The sequence below is a fragment of the Artemia sp. Qi Xiang Cuo genome, chromosome 6, assembly GCF_049724085.1.
Source record: "Artemia sp. Qi Xiang Cuo chromosome 6, ASM4972408v1, whole genome shotgun sequence".
Taxonomy (NCBI): Eukaryota; Metazoa; Arthropoda; class Branchiopoda; order Anostraca; family Artemiidae; genus Artemia; species Artemia sp. Qi Xiang Cuo.
The window spans coordinates 11,868,607-11,888,803 of record NC_142799.1 but is presented as its reverse complement, the minus strand read 5'-3'; the positions used below and the strand labels follow the sequence as shown (position 1 = coordinate 11,888,803).

The 20,197-nt window shown below is 35.5% G+C and overlaps 1 pseudogene; it reads left to right on the top strand.

The window, feature by feature from the left end:
* Positions 1–1,751: 1,751 nt before the first annotated feature.
* Positions 1,752–4,234, top strand: LOC148950869 (uncharacterized; annotated as a pseudogene).
* Positions 4,235–20,197: the final 15,963 nt, after the last annotated feature.

Below are 20,197 nucleotides of genomic sequence, written 5' to 3'. Positions count from 1 at the left end.
CAAATGGAACTTGTGTATTATAACGACCACAGAGTTTCTCCATTAAATCCTCTTCTAGAATCTCTTCATAAATCATATTTTAAAATGTCTCTAAGTTTTTCGCCAAAATAATTCCCTAAAATAATAATTTGTTCTGAAAAGATATAATAAAGCCTTAAAAAAGTATTATAATGTGGGGCTCAGGAGTCTTTGGGGGTCCGGGGGGCCCGTTGGGAGCCCGGTGGACCTTCGGGGACCAGGGGAAGGTTTTTGGGGGTTTGGGAGGCCTTTTGGGTGCCTGGGGGGCCTTTGAGGATCGGGGAGGGCCTTTGGGGGTCCGGGGGACCTTTGGGGACTGGGGGAGGGCCTTTGGGGGTCTGGGGGACACTTGAGGGTCGACTGGTCCTTTGGGAGCCCGGTGGACCTTTGGGGGCCGGGGGAGGGCCTTTGGGGGCCCGGGGAGAGCCTTTGGGGGTGTGGGGACCCTTTGGGAGCTTGGGGGGACCCTTGAGGACCGGGGGCTTCCTTCGGGGTTGAGGTAGGGGGATTGGAACCCTTTGGGGTTGGGGTAGGGGGATTGGAACCCTTTGGGGTTGGGGTAGTGGGATCTCACAACACTGTTCAAATTGAACTTGTGTATTATAACGACCACAGAGTTTCACCATTAAATTCTCTTCTAAAATCTCTTCAAAAATCATATTTTATAATGTCTCTAACTGTTTCGTCGAAATAGTTCCATAAAATAGCTAAAACGGTTTCGTCAAAATTATCCCCAAACGGAATTTCAGCATGTTCCTTTTGTTTGGCATCCCTGCGCTGGCTTATTTCAATTATTTGGAAACCTTTTCGCGCGCTAAGATCAAAACATTTGCTCGGAAACGATTCTTCTGGAAGAACTCCAGACATTAAAAAACTTCGCGCCGGAGACAATTCAAACAATCATGACATCATGTGTGATCTAACTGTTTCTCGGAAACATTTCTGTTCGAAATTCAAAGACATTAATTAACTTTACGTTATCTGTCAGACATTAATTAACTGTTTCCCGGGAACTCATAACATTTGGTTCGAACAACAAATATTGGAAACACGCGATCTCTCGGAAACTCATATCATTTGCATTGAACAACAAATATTGGAAACACGCAATCTGACTGTTTCCCGGGAACTCGTAACATTTGGCTCGAACAACAAATATTGGAAACACGCGATCTCCCGGAAACTCATAACATCTGCATTGAACAACAACAACAACATTGACCCCATTAACCACGTGTTCTCCCTAATGACTCTATCGCGTGCTCAAAACAACAACAATAACATTGACCCCATTAACCACGTGTTCTCCCTAATGACTCTATCGAGTGCCCAAAACCACAACAATAACATTGACCTCATTAACCACGTGTTCCCCCTTATGACTCTATCGCGTGCCCAAAACAACAACAACAACATTGAGCCCATTAACCACGTGTTCTCCCTAATTACTCTATCGAGTGCACAAAACAACAACAAAAACATTGATCTCATTAACCACGTGTTCTCCCTAATGACTCTATAGTCCATGAAAGTGACAAAGTTCCTGTTTTTTCATTCTCACTGACAAAATCCATAAAACCATCAAATAAATCGACCAACACACATAACCATCCATAAACTATGTAAAAAAAGTTATAGGTGGCAGCAGGGGTGAGGGATCGGAGTAGAACCTCCCCTTCTACTGACAGTCAAGATCTGGATATATGCTGCTGTCACACTTGTGATACTCTTTTTGTGCCATAGAAAAATGAGACAACGTCAAAAAGAAAAAGGTCAAAGAAGGAAAATGAGCCAGTGTCGTAACAGAGGACTTCTTGGGGTAAGAAGCTTTATTTTCAACAAAAGGCTTGAGATATTAGAAACTATACTTCATCTTATTTTGAAAAGTAAATATTATATTAAAAAACATTATATAATAGCCTCATATAATGGCATTTATATAAAATACATGTCAAGTTTGCTTTAGGACATGTGGCTTTACTGAAAGCTATAAGTTTTAAATGTCTGAAAACAGATATTGCATATTTATATAAATAGTTTGAAGAATATGTGGTTACACACTTTTACACAATATGTTTAAAAGCAAAATGATAATTAAATTTTTAGAAGAAAGTATGCATAAAGGACATAGAAAATAAATTCACCTTCAAAGAAATGTATTTCTTGGGGTAAGACGTTCTACTTGAAGCCAAAGACTTTAGATGGAGGAAAATAGGGATTTTGTCATTCCTAAAAACACATAAAAATAAAAATATTACGGTATCTAAGAAGGTCTTTTATAAAATATTTAGAAAAATGTATTTATATCAAAAACATGTCAAATTTGTTCATTAGCGTAATTAGCTTTATTGGAGCTCAAAGGTTTTGAATGTCGAAAGAGAGATTTTGCTTCTTGCAATACACAGTTATTAAAATATTATATAATATATTTTACGAAGAATATTGGATAGCAAAATGATAGATTTGAATTCACAAAACAAATATCTATAAAATACATAGAAATAAATTTAACTGCTGAAAAAAGACATGTTTCTTTGGTACTAGACACGTTACTTAAATCAAAAGACTAGATATTAGAAAATACATGTTGCATCATTTTAAAAAAAAATGTAAATAAACAAAAATATCTGAATAAAAAAGGTGTCAAATGGGCTTATTAGGGTAGCCAGCTTCACTGGCAACTAATTTTTTAAATGTCTTAAACCGATATTGAATCTGAAAATAAATAAGTTAAAAAAATATGTGATTTATTTCTATTCACGATATCAAAATAATGTTTTTTGTCTAAACACATATAAAAGGCCTGCAAGTTGCGGGGTAAATTTGCAAGTTGCGAATTATTTTGTCCCAGGTTCTCAATCTTTGACTTTAAGCCAGCCAACTCATGACTTTATATGTCCTCAAAGACATTGTCCTGCGACAAATATATTTTTTCTACTTATTATGAAATTTGAGCTCATGATTTAGTCTCTTAAGTGCCTGTGTCAAAGCTCACCATCATAAAAATTACTGGATTTTTTCATTTTCGCCCTTAAAAATATATTGTTCTAGCTATTTTAGAAAAAGCAGAATTTTTTTATTATTTGACAACCACCTTTATTATAAGGTTATGAAAAAGTCCCCAAGAGGGAACAACAAATGGGATAACTGTTGTGGTAATTGAAAAAGGGTTATGGAAATTTTTTATCAAACTAAGATTTTTCGCCTGCATCTTTAAAGTGAATATGCTCTATCGATTAGTCTAACTTATGTTTATTTTTTTTGCTCTGAGAATATCAATTAGTTTCTAATCTTTTTTTCTATGAAAGGATCTATCACCCCTTTTCTTTTTGCCAAAGTAGTTGTAAAATTAGGTTTTTAATACAAAAACTGTTTTTACCATGACTTCGATGCCTAAGAACTTAATGGTGTTTGTATATTACTTTTTGTTACTATTCGGATGAAATTACTCATTAATAACGGTAAAACAAATCTACCATTCAATTTTGTAATTTTTATCTCCCTTGTAAAATATATTTTTACATGGGAGTAAAAATTACTGGTGCATTTTTTTTGTAAATACATCAAGGGAAGGAATAAGAAAAATCTATTTGATCCATGTCCTATATGACAGGAGGTTTTTCCTTGCTGAAGCTTCAGTAAAAAAAAGGAGAAACTCTATTTTGGTTGGAGATTTCTGGCCAGAAATCTCCTCATCTTTTCCAAACAGGTTAATATTTTCTTTTATTTCTAGAAAGCAGCTAGTGGACGGACACCCTTCTTATTGCAAGATACTGAATGTGGAATAAATAAAAGCTGTGTCATTTGCAACCTGAGTGAGTTAGCATCAACCATATCTAGAGTTGATAGGAAAATCATTACTTTTTATATTTTTGGATCAACAGTTAAAAGTGCTCTCAACTCAGTAGAAATGAAAGATTTATTTAAATGTTTCTTGAACTATACCAATAATTCGAAAAATCATTAATTTGATTTTTATGAACGTGCAAGAAATCTTGATGTAAGTTTGAATGTAGAAGAGTTGAAAAGACTTTATGATGAGTTTCTTGACCCCAATCTTCCAAAATCGAAGAAAATTCGTAATATATGGCTTAAAGACAGAGAAAAAAGGCTTAAGATAAGAAGCTAAACTAGAAGTCCTGATCCCAGCAAAGTAGAGGAAGTGAAGATCATACTAAAATATATAATCCGAGAAGTTTTTTGGGAGTTAGATTAGGTAAGTGCTACATCCGACCAATTGACCTTTTTCAGGTAGAGAATATTATAAAAAAAATATCATGCTTTTCTAAAGACTTCTGACGAGTATGGGAAATTCTTCTTTGGGATCTGGTGGTATTGCCAAGGTTTAATGTATATCCTACTTGAACAATCAAGGCTGGGGAGGGTGTTCAATCCCAAGATTGTTCTAACGCAGCCAGTTCCCCCGAATTATATCTTTTAAATTAAAATTGCTTTCTTCTCCACGCTCATTTTTGACAAGTTCTGATACTCGCTACTACTTGTCTTCAAGCCACAAAATTTTTTCTTCTTCACTTTCATATTTGCTTGTTCTCAAGTTTGCGATCGCATATCTCTTAACGACAGTGTCTTTGTACTTCTCTTTTTATTTGATATGTTCTGAAATTTGGTGTTACTCGTCTTCTAACCACCTTTCTCTTCACTCTTCGCTTTCAATTTGACACGTTTTGATTCTCGCTGTCTGTTGTCTTCTAACCAAATTTTGAATTTTGACTACTTCAGATATTTTTCAATGTCCTTTGCTTTAGCTGCTCGTATTGGTCTTGTTTATTTTGATGGCCTTTGTTGTTGATTTTCATCCATTATGAATTTAAGTTGTTCAGATCATTCTCTTGAAATTCTTACGCTTAATAGTTCAGATGATTCCAATATATCGTAATTTTTGACACTTACAATTTTTTTATTTTTTGGGTCTTCCTCTAGGCAAATTTCTTATACTTGTATAACTGCTTGCTTTCAAGAATAAACTCATAGATCTCCCTTGAGAACGGTTAATAGACTGATGATCTCCCTAGACGACGATCGTTTATAAATGACGTTATATAATGTATATGGCGTCGTCCATGGATGTAGCATGAAGTCAAACTTTTATGTTAATATATGATGTCATGAAAAAACCAATATATGTCAACTGACATGATTCTTTTTTTTTCAAAAAATAAGGATTAAAGTGTTATCATTGTTCATGTTGAACAAATAGAGTTTTCATGTTGACCATGAAATTTTGTCTGGTTCTTGTTGAACAAGTGTTATTGATGGACAAAATGTGTTTTTTATTTATAAAGTGTTATTATTGTTCATGTTGAGCAAATATTTGTTTTCATATTGTTGAAATAAATGCTACCATGAAACATTGTTTTTTTGTTGTTCTGGAATAGATAGATCTATGGGAAAATTACTACTTATTCATTGGACACGTATGATTTACAGTTAGTTGTAGTCCGACTGTTGTCAACAGCATGTATCAGTTTAAAACACCCTTCAGATCGTTTCTGTGTGGGCCCTCAATGTCGGGGAAAACAACTAAAAGAATCTAAAAACCTGATTTTATTCCAGCACGTACGTCCATTATCCACTACCTGCCATTGCAGTTCGAAAAGCAACAACTTCTCGGCCGATTTGGGAATAATGTTATAGGTAAATGAATTATTTACCCATGGACTGTCTACTCCCCCTCCCTCCCTGTGCATACGTGCCAGTGCCGTTAAAATAAATTTTAAGTAATAATTAGAATTGTGGATAAAAAATGGGATAAATAACTGTTTGCTAACATTTAAGTTACATGATTGATGCGCGACCGCCCTAAAATTACTACCCCAGGATGATATTTCCTGCCACAAGTGATCATGGTCTCTGAATTTCAAACGCCCCCCTCTTTTCCCTTTAGTCCCCTTATCCTCCTCTACAAACTCCCCCTTACAAACCCAACATATTTTTTGATTTTTAATCGCGAGACGATCCTCTGCAGACAGTACCATTGGATAATGCGTATTTGTCAAATGAGAAATAGTGCCATTATCCGTGCCAATTAGTTTAGTAAGTGCCATGATCATACACTCGTTCTCGTCCAATGTCTGGACTATTTCTAACAACCGTATGGTGTTAGAACTGTCTCTTTGCGCATGAGCATTAGACACTGCAATGGTTTGACGTTCTTTGATACAGGTTGGAAATTGAGGATCATTAACCTCCGTCAACTTAGCTTCAGAGTCCAAAGATATTTTGTTGCACTGGAGGAGGGTGTTTTGGAAATTTTTAAAGAGTAGAATGTCCCTATCTCCTGAAACTATGTCCACTGTCCGATAGCTATGCTGTCTACAATGTCTCATATGATTTTGCAGCATTAGTTCAGTCTAAAATCTAGAGAGGCATATTGGACAGTAGAAACGGGTCCGCCGCCCCTTGTCTACCGCCTCCAGAACACTGCTAAAGTAAGTGAGAGGGGTAATATGGCCGATTTTATTCGGTTGACTAGGTGGTGTGTATAATAACCAAACCCAGTGTTTAACCAAATCAGCTGACGGGCCCCTTCCGGGGAAGACCACCCCTTCTTTTTAGAACGAGTCCCATCTTCAAATTCAGTTTCATACTGAACCACAGTAACGCCGATATTTAAATGGGCACTAGCCCTTTCAAAAATGTCAATGGATCTTAGCGTTACTGAGTATTTTCCTTCTAAGCAAGAAAAATCTACAACTGGGAAATCGGACCCTTCCTTCCCATGTACAGCCCAGTGATCTAAATTCGTCTTGGTAGCGTCACGTGCTAGCGGCTCGTATGCTGATATGAGGAAAGCATACTTGAAACACTTTTTATCTGTTTCAAAACAGATCTTCTGGACACCTTTACAACCTACTAGATCTTGATTATATTTTAATTCAACTGCTCTCACTCCCCCAGGCTCCCCTCTTAAAATAAAATCTTTCTTAGATTTAAATATATTTACGCTTAAATTTTAAATAAATAAAACTATAGACCCACTCCCATTCTCGTCATAGTTCTCGAGATGCGCTATAATTTGCCCTACCCACTCGCTAAAAACACCCTCAAAATTTTCTAAATTTGGATAAATTACGCGCATCTCGGAATGTATATAATGATAATAAACTTCACTTTTCCCCTCATTTAAATAAAAAAACTTTAAAACGATAGAAACCTTAATTGAATCCCTACCTCCCCGTAACTGAATTTGCTTCTCCAGTAGTGCACGAATTTTATCTACATAGGCATGCACAATTTCTACGGGATCAAACACAAAATTTCCCCCCATAAGTGAATTAAAGGGATCCCCTAACGTTGCAGTGAAAACAACTATATTATTTAAAATTGTATTGGACAATTGAAAATCCGGAAAGGTTGTACCCCCTCCCCCAAGTTGTACAACAGTATTTGGACTATGCTCCACTTCAGTTGTTTGAAGAGGACTCGTTAGGGTATCGGAGGCTGGAGGAGGAGGAGGGTTCCCAGGTAATTCGTTTGTGAAATCCTCTAAAATTTGTAGGGTATTTGGACTCAAGTCCCCCTCTGAACTAGGAACACTACCCTGTTCAACCCTGCTAGGTTCCAAATTGAAATAATTACATAAAAAATCGTCAAAATTGGAATTTATTTCATCAGAGTTAATGATATCATGCCAGTCATTGCTAGCTGATGTTTCATTGTTGTGAAACTCCATTGTCGCTTCAATGAGTTCTTCCTCCCCATCACTCCATTGTGAGTAAGGGACCAATGCACGAACATATAAATGAAAAATAGCTTATTTTCAAAGTGTTCAAATCATCCCTACTGTTAAAATTTGGATTATTTTTGCTTAAAACACGCTTGATAGCATTTGGTTAATTCAACTGAAAGTTCCAACTTAATATATTTACAATCTAAAACAACGCTTTACATAGAAGATGGCAATTTGTTCAAAAAATAGTTTATTTTCAAAGTGTTCAAATCATCCATGCTTTTTTTTGGCGTTTTTCGGGGCCGCGGCGCATCCCTCCGGCACATCCTTGCGGCGCTTCTCGGGCCCACGGCGCTTCATGCAGCGCTTCCCACAGCTCTTCCCGACCGGCTCCCAGCCCCCTTTACATAATGTCCCTCAAAAGTTGATATATTTCCTTCTAATTCCACACAGATTCAGTGAAGTCCTGAGTTTAATTATTGTAAGCCGCGCGAGTGTCCCGATTTCCAGGATTGAACTTCAACAGGCTGGAAAATGCCGAGAACCGTTAACTCGCTTTCCCCTCGCTAATATCTTGGCACGATGTAAGGCTCAGTGCAAATTAGAACGCTGGTATGTGACAGATGGATAAAATAGAATAAACTCTCTCTTAAAATTATTTGAAAAATAGCATTCACAGAGTTTCAAAGGTATCTAAGACTATATGTGATGTGATAGCAACAGAGAAAATAGTAAAGATTAGAAAAAAGAGCGGTTTCTTTGCAAAAAAATTACATTTAGATATGTAATAGTGGTGGGGGGGGGGTTAATATCTCAGAGATACACTTTTACACAATTTTGAAAAATAGTGAAAAGAAAAACATTGGAAGTAATAGATATGTAGGAAAAAAATGCTCACATTTGCATATCCTGGCTGCACTTGGGCGCCAGATGGTTCAGGTAGTACGTGTTGGAAGGTGGATGGGTTGACGTCATTAATTTCTCGCGCAGATTGGGCTGCGACTTGTACAGTAGGAGCTGTGACTTGTGTAGTCGAGCCACTGATGTCAAGGGCTTGCACAGATGGCCGCACTTGACGAGGTGGCAGTGTGGAGCTGGGGGGTTTCGGCCAGCGGCCATATTGAACAACTGTTGCTCTTACAGGGGCTTGCATAGATGCGGTATCGATGTCGCTGGCTTGTATAGCGGGGTTCTCCACCCTTGTGGCCCACTGTCTTTTCGGTTTATGCCCAGACTGCATTGGGGCTGGCACTGATCGGGCGGCCTCGTCATCTCTCGCTTTCTTACTAGGAGTAGGCGTGCATTCTTCGCTATTTGCGTTACTCCTAGCTCTCTTCGATGTAGGGGCCGAAATACATTCTTCACAATTTGCCTTAAAAAAGAGAAAAAATTAGTATCAAAATAATTTCCCCCTTTATTTTAAAGAATGAAAATTAGTATCATCATCCATATAATTTTGTCTAGAAAAGCATTTATCTCATTTCAGTAAAGCAAAAAGTAAAAACCCATAGCATAACTTTCGAAATGTTATAAGCTCAAGAATCAGAGGGAGGCTTTAAATTAGATCGTTAACTCAGCGGCCTATAGACCTAAATTTTGCAAACATAGGTTAAAATGCTATTCAATTTACACATAATATAAGCTTCTTGCAACTCCTAAGGACTTTTCTTTCTAGCCTTGCACAGTTTGTTTTCATTTTACAACGAAGCAGTTAGAAGCAAGGTATTGCCCCCTCCCCTTTTTTACATAATGTCCTAAATATATTGTTAGACCTTAATTTGAAAAAAACCCGTTTCAATTCTCCAAAATCTAGCATCGCGTATTATTCCAATTGCATCAAAGTGTTTTAATTTTGACGGAAGAACAGTTCCTTTGACTAAAACCACCTAATGTGTACAAACATGAAAGGGGTGACGGCTAATTATAGGCCTCGCACTGGAGTCTTGTGTAAAAACCAGAGGGGTTTAATAATAACTGCGACGGATGTCTCATTTATAGAAAAGATTGCAGTAGATAAAAGCTAAATTTAACGAAACGAAAATTATTTCTTTTTTCGAGAATTTGGTTGTAAAACAATAGGGGGGGGTTGAGATTTTGAGGGTAAAAATAATATATTTTATGTTTTCAATAGAGTATAAAGATTGTAGAGTGATGCTTGTATTGTATGGGGGGGGGGATATTGTTAGACCCTAATTTGGAAATAACTTGTTTCACTTGTACATAGAATTCCATTGTCCTAAATATCTATATTAATTTTGCAGACAAAATTGGCTGTCCAATATTTTCAGACAAACACAGAATTACGTAAAATCACTGAAAACCTAGTTTGCCTAAAACCAGCTAATGTATACAAACAGGAAAGGGGTGACAGCTAATTATAGGCCTCGCACTGGAGTCTTGTGTAAAAACCAGAGCGGTTTATTAATAACAGTGACGGATGTCTCAGTTAAAGAAAAGATTGCAGTAGAGAAAAGCTAAATTTAACGAAACGAAAATTATTTCTATTTTCGAGAATTTGGTTGTAAAACAATGGGGGGGGGGGTTAGGTTTTGAGGGTATATAGAACATATTTTATGTTTTCCATCGAGTATAAAGATTGTATAGTGATGTTTGTACTAGAGTGGGGGGGGGTTTACCTGAATATACCGGAGGGTGACGTCGGAAAAATAATTTTATTTTGAAAATAAAAAATGTACTTACATTGCAAATTGAAGTTGACATGGCTTCTAATTCATCAAATTTATCCATTGTTGTTTGAACTATGTCAAAATACTTTCTGATAATTTAATCACATTGCATGCCCGTTATATACGAAATCTCAAGGTCAAATTGTTATGTAAGCAAGCCCTCTGATTGGCTGAGAAAGAAACACGTGATCTAGCTGTTTCCTGGAAACTCATAACATTTGCCTCGAGCAACAACAACAAATACTCTTTCCTGGATCATAACATTTGCATCGAGCAATAACAAGAAGGAAGTGTCATTTACCTGGCCCCATTAGACTCAATAATCCATGAAAGTGAAAAAGTTCCTGTTTTTCCATTCTCACTGACAAAAACCGTAAAACAGAGATAAAAGTGAGAAAGTTCCTGTTTTTTCATTCTTACTGACAAAAACCATAAAAACAACCATAAAAGTGAGAAAATTCCTGTTTTTCAAGTGAGAAAAATACTGGGTTTTCATTCTCACTGACAAAAACCATAAAACATCCATAAATTACTGTTGACATCCATGAAAAACATCAAATAAATTGACCAGCACAGATAACCATCCAAGAAAACATCCATAAATGTGACAAAATTCCTGTTTTTTCATTCTCACTGACAAAAACCATAAAAACATCTATAAAAGTGAGAAAGTTCCAGTTTTTCAAGTGAGAAAAATACTGTTTTTCATTCTCACTGACAAAAACCATAAAATCATCCATAAATTACTGTTGACATCCATGAAAAACATCAAATAAATTGACCAACACACATAACCATCCAAGAAAACATCCATCAATGTGAGAAAATTCCTGTTTTTTCATTCTCACTGACAAAAACCATAAACCACGTGGTTCTATGCCCATATTTGGTGTGGGTACCGGAGTTATAGGGTCATCTCTACTTGTAATATAATTCGTTTTCAGTAAAGCGCCAATGACGCAGTAGGTTTTAGGCTTCTGCAGTGAGGCGATACCCAAACTCTTGTTTGTAGTTATTTTTATTCGATTCAAACTTGATTTACATATTCAATTTAAGTTTCACTTGTTTTAAGATTTATTTCTTCATTTACATTAATATATATTGTATGGTTGTTCGCATTGGTTGTTATTTAATTTCTGTTCGTTTTAAGTTTCATTTATACTTTAATAGCAAAATATTTGTTTCCGTTTAAAGCTTGATTTTCATATTCAATCTAAGCATTTTGCTTTAAGATATATTTATTCATTTATATTATTACTTGTTGTATTTTTTTCCTATGATTGTTTATTTAATTTCTCTTCGTTTTGGGTTTCATTTATTCTTTAGGAGTAATTTCTGGTCGTTTTAAGTTTGAATTTTAACAGGTATTTGTATCTCCTGAGCTTAACTTAAAATGGCATTTACTTTTCTTTTAAAAACTAATTGTTCGGAAATTTTTTTTTTAATTAATTTTTCTTCGTTTTTGATTGCAAAAAGTTTCAAGTTTGTATCGCATGGGGGGGGGTGCGTACTGTCCGATTATTCTTGACTTTAAAAAACGGATCTAGAACTTTCAATTTAAATCGAATGAGGCTTTTTTCAACGTCTATACGATTACCTCTTTGTTAAAAACCTTATATATGAACAATAGACAGCTTGCATAACTTGTGGACAGCGATTGACAACAATTAATGGATTGAAAAAATAGTTCCAATAAGGGGTTTTAGACCATTTAACTTGCTGACACAAAGGGATCATGACTGTTTGGAATTGACCTTAATATGATTTTGTGTGCCAAAGCAATTTTACATCTATCTCAGAGTATGTATTTTAACCTTATAATTGGATAATTCTAATAGGTTTTCAATGTGTTCTTCCCATACAAAACCCCTTCCCATACGTTATAAACCCCTTTAATAAGTTATTCCCAGGGCATAACTTACAACGCCTACCCCCGGGCGCTGGTGGGCTGTGTCGACACCGGAGTTTTTTGTTATCAGAACTTTGAACTATTTTAACAAAATGTCTATCTCAAAATTTTTATCTGTTGCATTTAGGGCGTGGAGGAGGGGGGGGGCTAGTCACCCTCCAATCTCTAATGACTCTTAAAAAGTGAACAAGAACTTTCAATTTTCAGTCAAATGAGACCTCTCTAACGTTTATACGAGCATCCCTTCCATAAGAAATAATGGGAAGGATTCGGAGAATCCTTAAATTACAACTCTTGCCCTGAGGGCTGTGGGGGGGTTCTCATTCTCAAAAACCTAATTTCCAGAACTTAAAAATACGTTTAATAAAACGGCTTTATCAAAATTTTGATTGGATGTGTTTGGGCAACATGTGGGCGTGAGAGGAGGGTTACTTGTCCTCAAATCACTTTTGACTATTAAAAAGGGCACTATCTTTTTGAATTTCCAATCGAAGGAGAAATAAACTCCGCTGAACAAAATGGCTATCTCAAAATTTTGATTGGATGTGTTTGGGGAAATGATGTTCGGGGTTGGGGCTATTTGCACTCCAATCACTTTCAACTATTAAAAGGGGCACAAGCCCTTTAATTTCCAATCGAATGAGCCTGTTTTGAAGTTTCTACGACAACGCCTTCTATAAAAACCTTATATGCCCCCAGGAAATAACTTAAAACCCTTGCCCTGAGGATTGTGGGGGATTGACCTACTTAAAAGTATATTTTCTATCCGGAAATAAACTACGCTGAACAAAATGGCTATCTAAAAATTTTGATTGGAAGTGTTTGGGGAAATTATCGGCGGGGGGGGGGGCGGGGGGCTAGTTACACTCCAATCACTTTCGACAATTAAAAAGGGTACTAGCCCTTTAATTTACAATCGAATGAGCCTGTTTTGAAGTTTCTACGACAAAGCTTTCTATAAAAATCTTATATGCCCCCAGGGCATAACTTAAAACCCTTGCCCTGAGGGTTGTGGGGAAGTATCCTCCTCAAAAATATATTTTCTATGTGGAAATCAACTACGCTGAACAAAATGGCTATATCAAAAATTTTGATTGGATGTGTTTGGGGGAATGATGGGCGTAGGGGGGGGGGGGGGGTAGTTGCCCTCCAATCATTTTCGACTATTAAAAAGGGCACAATCCCTTTAATTTCGAATCGACTGAGCCTGTTTTGAGTTTTCTATGGCAACACCTTCTATAAAAACCTTATATACCCCCAGTATATAACTTAAAATCGTTTCCCTGAGGTTTGTGGGGGAGTATCCTCCTCAAAAACGTATTTTAAATCTGGAAATCAACTATGCTGAACAAAATAGCTATCTCAAAATTTGATTGGATTTGTTTGAAGCTTCTACAAACGCTTCTACAACGCTTCCCTTTGAAGCTTCTACGACGACCCCTTCCATATGAAGTGCCTCTGGGGAAAAAATAATAATAAAACATTGGAGCCGTATGGCCTTTACTATAGGCAACGCTACAGCGTTGCCTCAGATTATTTATTCCTTTTTTTTCCCAGAGGCACTTCATATGGAAGGGGTCGTCGTAGAAGCATCAAAGGGGGCTCATTTGATTGGAAATTGAGAGTTCTAGTTCCCTTTTTAATAGTCAAAAATGATTGGAGGGCAACTAGGCCCCCCCCCACACCCATCATTCCCCCAAACACATCCCATCAAAATTTTGAGATAGCCATTTTGTTAAGCGTAGTTGATTTCCGGACAGAAAATATATTTTTGAGGAGGATAATCCCCCACAACCCTCAGGGCAAGGGTTTTAAGTTATGCCCTGGGGGCATAAGGTTTTTATAGAAAACGTTGTCGTAGAAACTTCAAAACAGGCTCATTCGATTGGAAATTTAAAAACTAGTGCCCTTTTTTAAAATCGAAAGGGATTGGATTATAATTAGCCCCCTCCCCTCTACGCCCATAATTTTCACAAATACATCAAATAACAATTTTGAGACAGTCATTTTGTTCATGGTCGTTGCTTTCTAAATTTAAAATTTACTCTTGAGGACAACATTCACCCAAACACCACTGGAAAAGGGGGTTAAGTTATGCCCTTGGGGTATACGAGGTTTTTATTGAAGGAGTGGTCGTAAAAACTTCAAAACAGGCTCATTCGATTGAAAATTAAAGGGTTAGTGCCCTTTTCAATAGTCGAAAATTATTGGAGGGCAAATAGCCCCCCCCCCAAGCCCATCATTCCCCCAAACACATTCAATCAAAATTTTGAGATAGCCATTTTGTTCAGCGTAGTTGAATTCCAGATAGAAAATATATTTTTCAGGAGGATACTCACCCACAACCCTCAGGGCAAGGGTTTCAAGTTATGCCCTGGGGGCATATAAGGTTTTTATAGAAGGCGTTGTCGTAGAAACTTCAAAACATGCTCATTCAATTGGAAATTAAAGGGTTAGTGCCCTTTGTAATAATCGAAAGTGATTGGAGGGCAACTAGCCCCCTCCCCGCACATCATTTCCCCAAACACATCCAATCAAAATTTTGAGATAGCCATTTTGATCAGCATAGTTTATTTCCAGATGGAAAATATGTTTTTGAGGAAGCCACTCCCCCAGAACCTTCAGGGCAAGGGTTTTAAGATATGCCCTGGGGGCATATAAGGTTTTTAAATAAGGCGTTGTCGTAGAAACTTCAAGAAAGGCTCGTTCGATTGGAAATTTAAAGGGCTAGTGCCTTTTTTAATATTCAAAACTAATCAAAGGGCATCTAGCCCCCCCCACGCCCATCATTCCACCAAACACATCCAATCAAAATTTTGAGATAGCCAATTTGTTCAGCGTAGTTGATTTTCACATAGAAAACATGTTTTTGATGAGGACAATCCCCCACAACCCTCAGGGCAAGGGTTTTAAGTTATGCCCTGGGGGCATATAAGGTTTTTATAGAAGGCGTTGTCATAGAAACTTCAAAAAGGCTCATTCGATTGGAAATTCAAAGGGAAAGTGCCCTTTTTAATAGTCAAAAGTGTTTGGATGGTAACTAGCCCCCCCCCCTACGCCCATCATTCTCCCAAACACATCCAATCCAAATTTGGAGATAGACATTTTTATTCAGCGCAGTTGATTTCCAGATTGAAAATATATTTTTAAGGAGGACACTCCCCCACAGCCCTCAGGGCAAGGGTTTTAAGTTATGCCCTGGGGGCATATAAGGTTTTTATAGAAGGAGTTGTCGTAGAAACTTCAAAACGGACTCATTAGATTGAAAATTACGAAGTTCTAGTGCCCTTCTTCATAGTCAAAAGTGATTGAAGGGCAACCAGCCCCTCCTTCCACGCCCATCATTTCCCAACATACATCCAATCAAAATCTTGAGACAGCCATTTTGTTCAGTGTAGTTGATTTCCAGATAAAAAATATGTCTTTGAGGAGGACAATCCCCCACAACCCTCAGGGCAAGGGTTTTAAGTTATTCCCTGGAGGCATATAAGGTTTTTATAGAAAGCGTTGTCGTAGAAACTTCAATACAGGCACATTCAATTGGAAATTCAAAGGGCTAGTGCCCTTTTTAATAGTCAAAAGTGATTGGAGGGCAAGTAGCACCTCCCCCCCCCACGCCCATCATTCCCCCAAACACATCCAATCAAAATTTTGAGATCGCCATTTTGTTCATCTTAGTTGATGTCCAGATAGTAAATATCTATTTGAGGAGGACAATCACCCACAACCCTCAGGGCAAGGGTTTTAAGTTATGCCCTGGGGGCATATAAGGTTTCTATAGAAGGTGGTGTCGTAGAAACTTTAAAAAAGGCTCATTCGATTGGAAATTCCGAGGGTTAGTGCCCTTTGCAGTAGTCAAAAGTGATTTGAGGGCAACTGACCCCCCTCTCACGCCAACCTTTTCCCCAAACACATCCAATCAAAATTTTAAGACATCCATTTTATTTAACGTAGTTGTAAGTTCTGGAAATTAGGTCTTTGAGGATTACAACTCCCCCAAAGCCCTCAGGACAAGGGTTGTAATTTAAGGATTCTCTGAATCCTTCATATTATTTCTTATGGAAGGGATGCTTGTATAAACTTTAGAGAGGGCTCATTTGATTGAAAATTGAAAGTTCTTGTTCACTTTTTAAAAGTCAAAAGGGATTGAAGGGCAACTAGCCCCTCTCCCTCCTGCACGCCCTAAATGCATCAGATAAAAATTTTGAGTTTGACATTCTGTTAAAATAGTTCAAAGTTCTGATAACAAAAAACTCCGGTGTCGACACAGCCCACCAGGGCCCAGGGGTAGGCGTTGTAAGTTATGCCCCGGGGCATAACTTATTAAGGGGGGTTTATAACTTATGGGAAGGGGTTTTGTATGGGAAGAACACATAGGAAATCTATTATAATTATCCAATTATAAGGTTAAAATACATACTCTATGATAGATGCAAAATTGCTTTGGCACACAAAATCCTATTAAGGTCAATTCCAAACAGTCGTGATCCCTTTGTGTCAGCAAGTGAAATGGTCTAAACCCCCTTATTGGAGCTATTTTTTCGATCCATTCATTGTTGTCAATCGCTGTCCACAAGTTATGCAAGCTGACTATTGTTCATATATAAGGTTTTTATCAAAGAGGTAGCCTAATCGTATAGTCTTTTAAAAAAGCCTAATTCGATTTAAATTGAAAGGTCTAGATCCGTTTCTTAAAGTCAAGAATAATCGGACAGTAAGCAAACCCCCCCCCCCCCATGCTATAAAAACTTGAAACTTTTGCAATCAAAAACAAACAAAAATTAATTAAAAAAAAACTTTTCGAAAAATAAGTGTTTCAAAGAAAAGTAAAGGCCATTTTAAACGTAAGCTCAGGAGATACAAATACCTGTTAAAATTCAAACTCAAAACGACCAGAAATTAATATTAAATAATAAATTAAAACCAAAAAGAAAATAAATTAAATAAAAAATCTTATCAAAAAAAACACAACAATTAATAATATAAATGAATAAATAGATATTAAAGCGATTAATGATTAGATTGAATATGAAAATCAAGCTTAAAACGAAAACAAATATTTTGCTATTAAAGTATAAATGAAACGTAAAACGAACAGAAATTAAATAAACAATCAATGCGAACAAACATACAATATATATTAATGTAAATGAATAAACAAATCTTAAAACGAGTGAAACTTAAATTGAATATGCAAATCAAGTTTGAATCGAATAAAAATAACTACAAACAAGAGTTTGGGTATCGTTTCACTGCAGAAGCCTAAAACCTACTGCGTCATTGGCGCTTTACTGAAAACGAATTATTTTACAAATGTTTTCTTTTGTAATTAATATTGAAAATAAATATTAAAATTACAGTAAAATTTTGAACTGATGAACTTTTAGCAATTAATATAATTATGCATCAAATATTCAGTTTAATTTATCAGTTCTTTTCAAGATTGGTCAAGACAAATATAGTTTCACTGCAAGCAAAATTTGGATACTGCCCCCTTCTTTACCTGTAAAAACATAAAGCCTTCTGCGTCATTGGTGCTTCACTGAAAACGAATTACTCTTATATTACAAATTTATTCTTTTCCAGTTCTTACAGAGTTGAAAATAAAAATAAAAATTACAGTGAAAAAAAATCTTGAACTGATGGATCTTTCAACAATCAATATCATTATATATCTAATATTCAATTTGATTCTGTTTATACTTTCCAAGACTGTTCAAGACTCATATAGTTTCGCCATTTTTTTTAACTCTGCCATTTTTTGTAACTAATCGTGTTAGTTTGTTATGAAAACATTCTATGGCTTCTAGGCATTTCTCTTTGAGTGGAAAACTGCACCTCAAACTTTGTAGAACATGTATTTTTTTGCATGAAACACCAAAATATAATAAAATGTCAAGTTTCGGAGTGTTCCACCACTCACAAGCAAGTGCCATTGGTATTTTTGAATCCGCATGGTCAATTTAGGGGATGGAGGGTAGGCTAATTCTCGTATCAGCCCCATTCCGTCGTGGTATGGTTCAAATTTTCAACACCTGGCGTCCGGAATATCGTATAATCTACCAAGCATACAACTACCCCAAATCAGTATCAATAAATAAATGAAACCCAAAACGAACAAAAATGAAAATAAATGTTAGAGTCAAACTCAAAACGAGCATAAATTAAGATGAGTAGGGTTCAAAACCCCTATGCTTTCTAAAAGCCAGAATATAATTTGTTCTTTACTGAAAAAAAAATTCAAATGAGTTTACTGAAAAAAATGTGCATTGTCAATTTAATATACATATGCTGATATTTATCCCCTAAAATCTTAATTAATTTTTGATTTTTTAAAGTTACAAAAGTGAAAATATTTCAGAGAATTGCCTATGACGCAGTAAAGCGCCTATGACACAGTAGGTTTTAGGCTTCTGCAGTGAGACGATACCCAAACTCTTGTTTGTAGTTATTTTTATTCGATTCAAACTTGATTTGCATATTCAATTTAAGTTTCACTCGTTTTAAGATTTATTTATTCATTTACATTAATATATATTGTATGTTTGTTCGTATTGATTGTTTATTTAATTTCTTTTCGTTTTAAGTTTTATTTATACTTTAATAGCAAAATATTTGTTTTCGTTTTAAGCTTGATTTTAATATTCAATCCAAGCATTACTCGCTTTAAAATTTATTTACTCATTTATATTATTACTTGTTTGAAGTTTTTTGCTATGATTGTGTATTTATTTTCTTTCTATTTTGGGTTTCATTTTTTATTGAATAATAATTTGTGGTCATGGTAATTTTGAATTTTAGCAGTTAATTTTATCTCCTGATCTTAATTTTAAAATATCGTTTAATTTTATTTGAAAAAATCATTTTTAGGAAAGTTTTTTTTTAATTAATATTTAGATAAGGTCGGTAAGGATAGGTAAGGTTAAAATTGAATTTTCAACAAAAACAAGTGTCATATTTAGAACCAGAATGAAATTTTCATTCTAGAGTTTAGTTTGTTTCTTAGCTATCTGAATACTCTGTTAGTTTAGATATTTACCCCTACAATGTTATGAAACGAGGGGTTAACTTTGTATGTTGATAGAGCAAAACATAGGCCTATATGTTCACCTCATTTTCTTGATTGAAAGTTTGATTGAATCATTTGAGTTTCATTTATATTTAAAAAGCAATATATTTTCGTTCGTGTTAAGCTTGATTTGCATATTCAAATTAAAATTTACTCGGTTTAAGATTTATTTATTCATTTATATTAATACATGTATGTTTTGTGCTATGATTGTTTATTTAATTTCTGTTCGTTTTGGGTTTCATTTAATCTTTTATAGTAATTAATCGAAAAAAATTTTTGCACAATGTAAGTTTTTCAAAAAAAAGTAAAGAACTCCATTAAACCAAAAATAAACAAAATAGAATCAAATAATCTACCAAGAATGCAACTACCAAAAATTAGTATTAATAAACAAATGAAATTCAAAACAAACAGAAATTAAAATTAATCAAACTCAAGACGAGCATACATTAATCTGAGTATGGTTTTAAACCCTTTGCTTTTTAAAAGCCAGAATATAATTTGTACTTCACTGAAAAAAAATTCAAATGAATTTACTGCAAAAATGTGCATTGTCAGTTTAATATACATATGCTGATATTTATTCCTTAAAATCTTAATTAATTTTTGACTTACTGAAGTTATAAAAGTGAAACATTTAAAAGTTTTTTTTTCAGTAGGGTACAAATTGTATTCTGGCTTTTAGAAAGTATTAGTTAAAAAAACTTTCCGAAAAATAAGTTTTTCAAATAAAATTTAAGGCCATTTTAAACTTAAGCACAGTATATACAAATGCCTTTTAAATTCATACTCAAAACGACCAAAAATTACTGTTAAAGAAT